Source organism: Lampetra planeri, chromosome 23 (assembly GCF_965212315.1).
Source record: "Lampetra planeri chromosome 23, kcLamPlan1.2.h2, whole genome shotgun sequence".
Classification (NCBI taxonomy): domain Eukaryota; kingdom Metazoa; phylum Chordata; class Hyperoartia; order Petromyzontiformes; family Petromyzontidae; genus Lampetra; species Lampetra planeri.
The window spans coordinates 7,232,828-7,239,667 of record NC_136129.1 but is presented as its reverse complement, the minus strand read 5'-3'; positions in this window follow the sequence as shown (position 1 = coordinate 7,239,667).

The window sequence follows — 6,840 nt, the reverse complement described above, 5'->3', positions numbered from 1 at the left end:
ACCGGTGTTGCTGTACGAGCAAGGCATTGGCACGTTCTGTTTACTTGACAGATCTGACTAATTGGCTGTCGGGTGGTGAAGGGTTTCACGACACATTTATATTTACCCCAACCCCCCCCCCCCCCCCGTATTATGGTTTGTACGTATTTGTGCTATTTTGGTAACGCTCATCATCGAGTTTGCATACCTGTCAATCCATACGGTTTACCCCCTATTCTTATACACGGGGAATTTGAGTTTTCAGGTTCATACGGCGCACAGCCGTTTCAATAGGGGTACAAATGTGTCCATTTGTTTGTGCTTCTCCCTTGTGATGGGACTTTGTGGGATGAACGTTGAGGGTTATAAGGGCACGGGGTGGCCAAACACATTCCTGCGGAGGGAGCTGGTAGTAACGTTGGGTTGCTCGGTCAATGGCCAGGGTCAACGGCGGCGTGGTGTATTCCGCAAATATGGCCGACTGTGAGGGCGGGCACAAGCCGGCGTGAGTAGGTTAAACGTTGAGTTTTATAAGGGCACCACGGGTGACCAGCCCCCCCCACCCAGCCCAGCCCCACCCCTCCCACCCCCCACCCAGCCCCACCCTCCCCACCCAGCCCCTCCCCACCCTCCCCACCTAGCCCCTCCCCACCCAGCCCCTCCCCACCTTCCCCACCAAGCCCCTACCCACCCTCCCCTCCCCACCCAGCCCCTCCCTCCCCACCCAGCCCCTCCCTGCACGACGGACGGACGGACACAATAATCCCCTGTGGGCTGGTGTAACCAGGAGGTTCCTACCAGTATAAGGTCTGAATTGGTTTGTGACAAGGTAGGCACTGATGAAGGGTTGACAGGTATGCATTTATAAGATGCATTTCATTCTTTAGATCCCAACGCAGTGCAAATAATTGTAATTAATGTTATGTATTATTGTATTTTGTCTAATCGTATCCTGCACGATATCCATGCCGTTGCATAGCCACCATCCCGGTTGGGAACTTGTGGTCGAGCTTGTTTAAGAGATACAAGGTTCATACAACAGGATGGGAAGTGTGGCATGGCCTAATATCCATTGTATTTGTTGGTTTCGAGGTGACCTGCAGTTTGTGTCTGTACAGCAAGGAGTTATTGAATCTATCTGTGCGGAGCTTTGAGTGGTACCCCCCCCCCCCCCCCCCGCATGAGAAGGTTGATCCAATCTTAATTTGGAGCTTTCGTGACTGCAGGAATTACTCTTTGGTTCTTTCGGTAAAGTCACGTATAAAGATAAAATAATAAATTAAATAATACCATTTATTATTTTATCTGTATACGTGACTTTACCGAAAGAACCAAAGAGGGTTGATCCAGGTTGTACTTTGTGCTCTCACGCGTTTACCGCACTCATTGACATGTTAATTTTTTACGCGTTTTCCGCACTCATTGACATGTGAATTTTTTATCTAACCCCCTCCATCTCTCTGCCACCGCCCCTCTGCCTATTTAAGGCCACTCCACAGAGACGATCTCCCTCTCTGTACCTGTGTTACTCTCTCTCTATGTATCTTGGTGATATCTGTCTGCTTATATGTCTGTCTATAGTTTTTCTGGTTAGAATTTTTTGTTGCTATTTCATTTATACCTGATGATGATTGCTTGTGTTGCAATCGAAACGTCGTGATTTTTATTTTATTTTTATTTTACTTTTATTAATTTTAATTTTTTACCTACGTGACTTTACCTAAAAAACCTAAGAATATGAATCCTTGCAGTCACGAAAGCTTCAAATCTAGAATTGCTCTCACGTGAAGCCACAATTTCACTTGAGGAATTTGGCCAAACATCCCAATATTAGTTGGCAAGACTTTTGAGAAAAGGTGTCTCGACACGCAATGAGTCGTATTTCCTGGGGATTACATTGTTTTATTATCCATTTTTACCGCATAAACAATTACAAGTAGAAACATCGCCAACAGGACACTGGCTTATAAATTACTTTACCAAATGTTTTGCCCATTTAAGTCTTTAGTGCTTAAGCTGTCAAGAGCTTTGTGGCTTTTGTATGTGAGAAATGTATAGCCCAAGGGAGTTTTTGGTAATTGTTCCAATGGTAATTGTACATTGTAGCTAACTCTGCAGATTAGGACGCACTTTTCCCTGTGGTATTAAAGTAAAAGTCGCGGATATCTTCTCATGGTGCACCTTATTGTTTACATAAAACAGGTCATCTGTTACACGGCTGATATCGCCTCGATTTCTTTTAAAATTGAGATAATTTGAGATACTTTACAGCAAATCGCCCTCAACCCGTCTATATAGTCCATGCAAAGTGCGTACTTTGGCATGCAAAGAGTTTAAAGTCTTCTAAAGAGTGAGGTGCGCTTGAACCACTTCACGCCAAGGGGACATCAGTGGGATGATGATCAGGTGGCTGGCACACGAGGGGACCCAAAAAAGTGGCAAAAACGCAAAAAATAAGATCGTCATCCAGCAGCGGATAACGAATGGCCGCTTTAATTGATCGAATTACATAATACACGTATGTATGTATATATAAAATATAAGATTATAGCTACAATTAATACCGGGGGAGGGAGGGGGTGGAGGGGTCGGGGGGAGCCCCCCCCCCATTTGCTGACTCCAATTGGGGAACCGGATCCAACAATCTCGCCTGGTCCACTTCGCGTTTACATTTCCTAGCTCTCTTGGGCCTCCCCCCCCACCTCCCCCCACCCCCCACTCCCCCACCACCTCTCCCCCCACCTCTCCCCCCAACCCCCACCTCCCCCCCCCCAAACACCCCCACCCCAACTTCGCCTCTCGGCCTTCTTCCCATTGGTCGTCTCTTCTCGTTCCAACCAATGGCAGGCGAGGAGCGCTCGCTCGCTCGCGCGCGCGCCAATAGGTGCTTGCGTCGCCGGGCAGTGGGGGGGGGGACCCACCTCCAACTCCCTATCCAGTGTAGGAAATGTGAGAGGGGCAAAGCCGGAGTCTGGTAGCTTCACAAATACATTTGGCTGGGTTGGGGAGGTGGCGTGAGTTGGGAATGAATCAGAAATATGTATTTATACTGCAGGAGGAATCTGATGAGCTATGAAGCTTTTTTCTCCCTTTCTCACAGATGTTCAGTAGGTTGATTTATTTTCATTTATTATTATTTTATTTATATTATCTTTTTTTACCTATGTGACTTTACCGAAAAAAAACCTAAGAGTATGATGTCCAGTAGTGGCACGGGGTGAGAACGGTACGCAAAAACAAGCATGGTAAACAAGCCTGCATTGTTGACATCCCCAGCGTTTAACAGCACTCTCCTCTCCTTTTTTGTATTTGGATTGTCAACCAACATCGGGTAAAACATCAACAAAATGCACCTACTCTTCTCTTTTAGCCCCGCCCCCCCCCCCCAACACGTTCCACTCATTGGCTTCCACATTCAGATAACCCTCTCCACATTCCCTCTCCCCTTAACTTGTATTTAAGAGCTTGACTCTTGGAATTTTGCCTCACTTGATACAGTAAATCTAGCTGTGACGGTCCCACCTGATGACGGAGACTTGTGTTGCCTCCGAAACGTCGTGATTTATTATTTTATTTCTATTATTTTTTACCTACGTGACTTTACCGAAAAACCTAAGAGTATGAAGCCTGCATCCCACTGGGATTTTTGCACACAGCGTTGGTGTACGGTGCTTTTTGTGCAATATGTTGCTGTCTTTTCTTTGACTTTTTGTTTGCATATAGTCACATAGTCACTTTAAGATGTTTTCTTGTTAATTTTTTGGTTTGTTGCGGTTGCACCCGATTCAAGAGCCGAATGGCTCACAGGGCTATACCAAATAAATGAAACTGAAAACGTGTTAAACTGATGGTAAAAAAATCGCCCAAACACGTACAAATACAACTAATATACCACCGTCCTACCAGGCAAAGCCCGCTGAGGTGTTCACTTATTTTTTAGAAGTGACCCGGCAACAAATGATAGTTAAACAAAGTGGCCCATCGTTTGGACATGACACCAACATAATCTCAATGCATGGTTTTAAATGAGGCTGCATGCGCGGCCACATTTGTTAAGGAGAAGGGGTGGTGGGGTTATGTGGTCACTGGTTCGTAAATACCGTATGATTTTACATATATATCGCCGCAATATGCAGTGCACACATTACATTTGTTTATTAAAGTAATACGGCAGACCCATCATCTGTTAGACTAAAATAATTAATGTAGTTATTTCTAAATTGTCTACGAATGTATTTGTGTAGAGTTGGTGATGATAATGTTGTTGGCGCTACAAACAGCAGTTCAGAGGTCGCCGCTTTTATATTTGCATTACGAATCTGTTGTGTGGCACACGTTATGGGGAGAAGAAAAAAACTCCAAGACTAAACCACATTGACCACACTATGTATTAAAAAGTATGTTTAAAAGTGTAAACATCCCTTACCAAGATGCCCGAACAATTAGTATAAATATCATTGCGTTCGAGCTACGTTCTCAAACAACACAAGACTAGAGTACAATTGAACGGCTTGCTTGGATTTTTAAAACGTTATTAGCTGTTTTTTTATTCTTCTACAATATTGGTATTTTGGGTTGTTGCATTTGACTATTAAAAGAAAAATTACCTCGCAAAAACACAATATGGATACAGTATTCTTTGGGCCTTTCGGTAAAGTCACATAGATCGGTTCATGATTTTGTTATTTTCTTTGAACCCATCTACGTGACTTTACCGAAAGACCCAAAGAATATGAATTCCTGCAGTCACGAAAGCTTTAAGTCATGGATATAGTATTTCAAAGAAACATTACCTAAAAGGCATGGATGGGTTAAAACAATGCTTTCTTTAACAAGCCATTATTTAACCTTGAGCAACGTCTGCGAATGAGTAAATGAGCATGTGTCACCACACTCCACCACTCCCGTTGGTTTTGCACTAATTGCTATTTACCTCAATGTTTTGTTATCGTTTTGGTGACCCACGTCACTCTCACAAATGATACTTTTTCTGGTCCCTTGAGTTCTCACCTGGTTCAACAAAATAAACTGGAAACTCGCCACTCACGCTGCCAGGAATTAGAGAAACCAACGCAATGCAATAAATTATTAACGTCTTGCCAATTGGTTACCTATTATGTGTATTTACTCTTTAACAAACGAAACATTCAAACATTATTTAAAGGTATGCCTTGACCGAACGCGCCTCAAGTATACACAAACCCAGTGGCCAAGTATGCATTCGTGCACACACAGTACACATGTGTACACACATATGGCAGACACTTGACATGGTGGAAACTGGCTCGAGCCAGGCTCATTGGCACGGCTGGCTGGGCACACGTTGGTTAAAGTTTTACAAGTCAGGCGTGCCTAGGGTTTAGCTTACCGCTCATCCCCATCTTAATGTTGACGGCTGAACTTGTGCTCAGCCTCGATTAAGGGTAGATGGTCTGGGTGGAATGCCACAGATCCTGAAACTTGACTCCCACATCCCTTTGCCAGGTCATGCTGCGTTCGGAAATGTCAGGTTAGGCTTGGGACCCAATTCAGATGGAGATGCCAAAACCTCACCAAACATATAAATGAAGCCTCTGCCCTCCTCCAGCAGCACTCTCTTACGTGATGTCCACTGGCCAATGCCTTTGGGGCCTGCGTAAATACAAGAATTTCATGCATTGATGCCCTCTGGCCATTGCTGTTAGGACCTGAATAAACACATGCTTTCATTTAAGGGATGGGCATGTATTCCTACTCCAAGAGCCCAAATTTTTGTATGAGAAACAGGAAGCCAAGAATTATCTGTGGCCAAATTATTGCATTTCTGGCCAAGGCTTACAAATGGCCACCAACACTTTTTTGTGAACGAAATACGGCAGTATATTATGCACTGAGTTGGACAGTGCACTGGCCATTTATGTTTCCAATAAGCCACATTGCCAAAGGTTGAGCCAGAAACACTGAGTTAGTGCTTCAGAGAGCTTCGCTTTTAAGTTCCAGTCAACTATCTGGGACTAAACTAGGTCTAAGTATTGTCACGTATGAATGACCGCATAAATAATCTATTACATAAAATATGTGTTTTGCCGAATATGATCTGACCCAGATCTCCAAGCTAAAATTTGTATATACAGTACGGTACTATATACAGAATAGACATTTGGCAAGCCACTGATACATAAAATGGTGGGAAAATGCGTTTTAAAAAGACACCAGAAGCAGTTTTGTTTCGGCCTCTTTAAGGGCCATTACCTGACATGAGGCTCTGGTGAGTGTCAGAGTTTCAAAAATGAAGTGTTTCATTTCTCGCATTGACACCAATAGCACGACTCAGATACATCTGGTGATTGTAAAACGTGTCCTCTAATGTCTGACGTTGAGAAGCTTTTTTTTCAGCATTAATTTTAGCTGGAGAATGTTTTTTTTCTTTTCACAAGGCCAGGGACAGAGCACCATCCTTGACGGCGCAGCAAGGGCTCCAGGCCAAGCCAAACACACACTCCGCCAGGGTACAACACGCAATCTGTGCCACAGAGGAGCATTCGGCTAGGAGGGAGAAACTGAGAAATATCCAAGCTGCCTCTAAATTAAAAAATGTTTTTACAAAGTGTGTTTCACGCAAACTAATCTACACATATGGGTAGGCAGACACGAATAAAGACAAATATCCCCCATATTGCCCACATACTGTTGGTGCAAGTGCTGTCAGCGAGCACCTATGAAGGGTAGAACGACACACGAGGGGGTGGGTGGCCAGCACCACGCCCGGTCGCCTTTGTCTCCCTAATGACGATGTTTTCACACCGCACCAGGTACTCATTTGAGGCCGAGCCGACTTAGGGGAGGCCCAGGACTGGTTCAGACATTCGCTGCTGTTTTTGG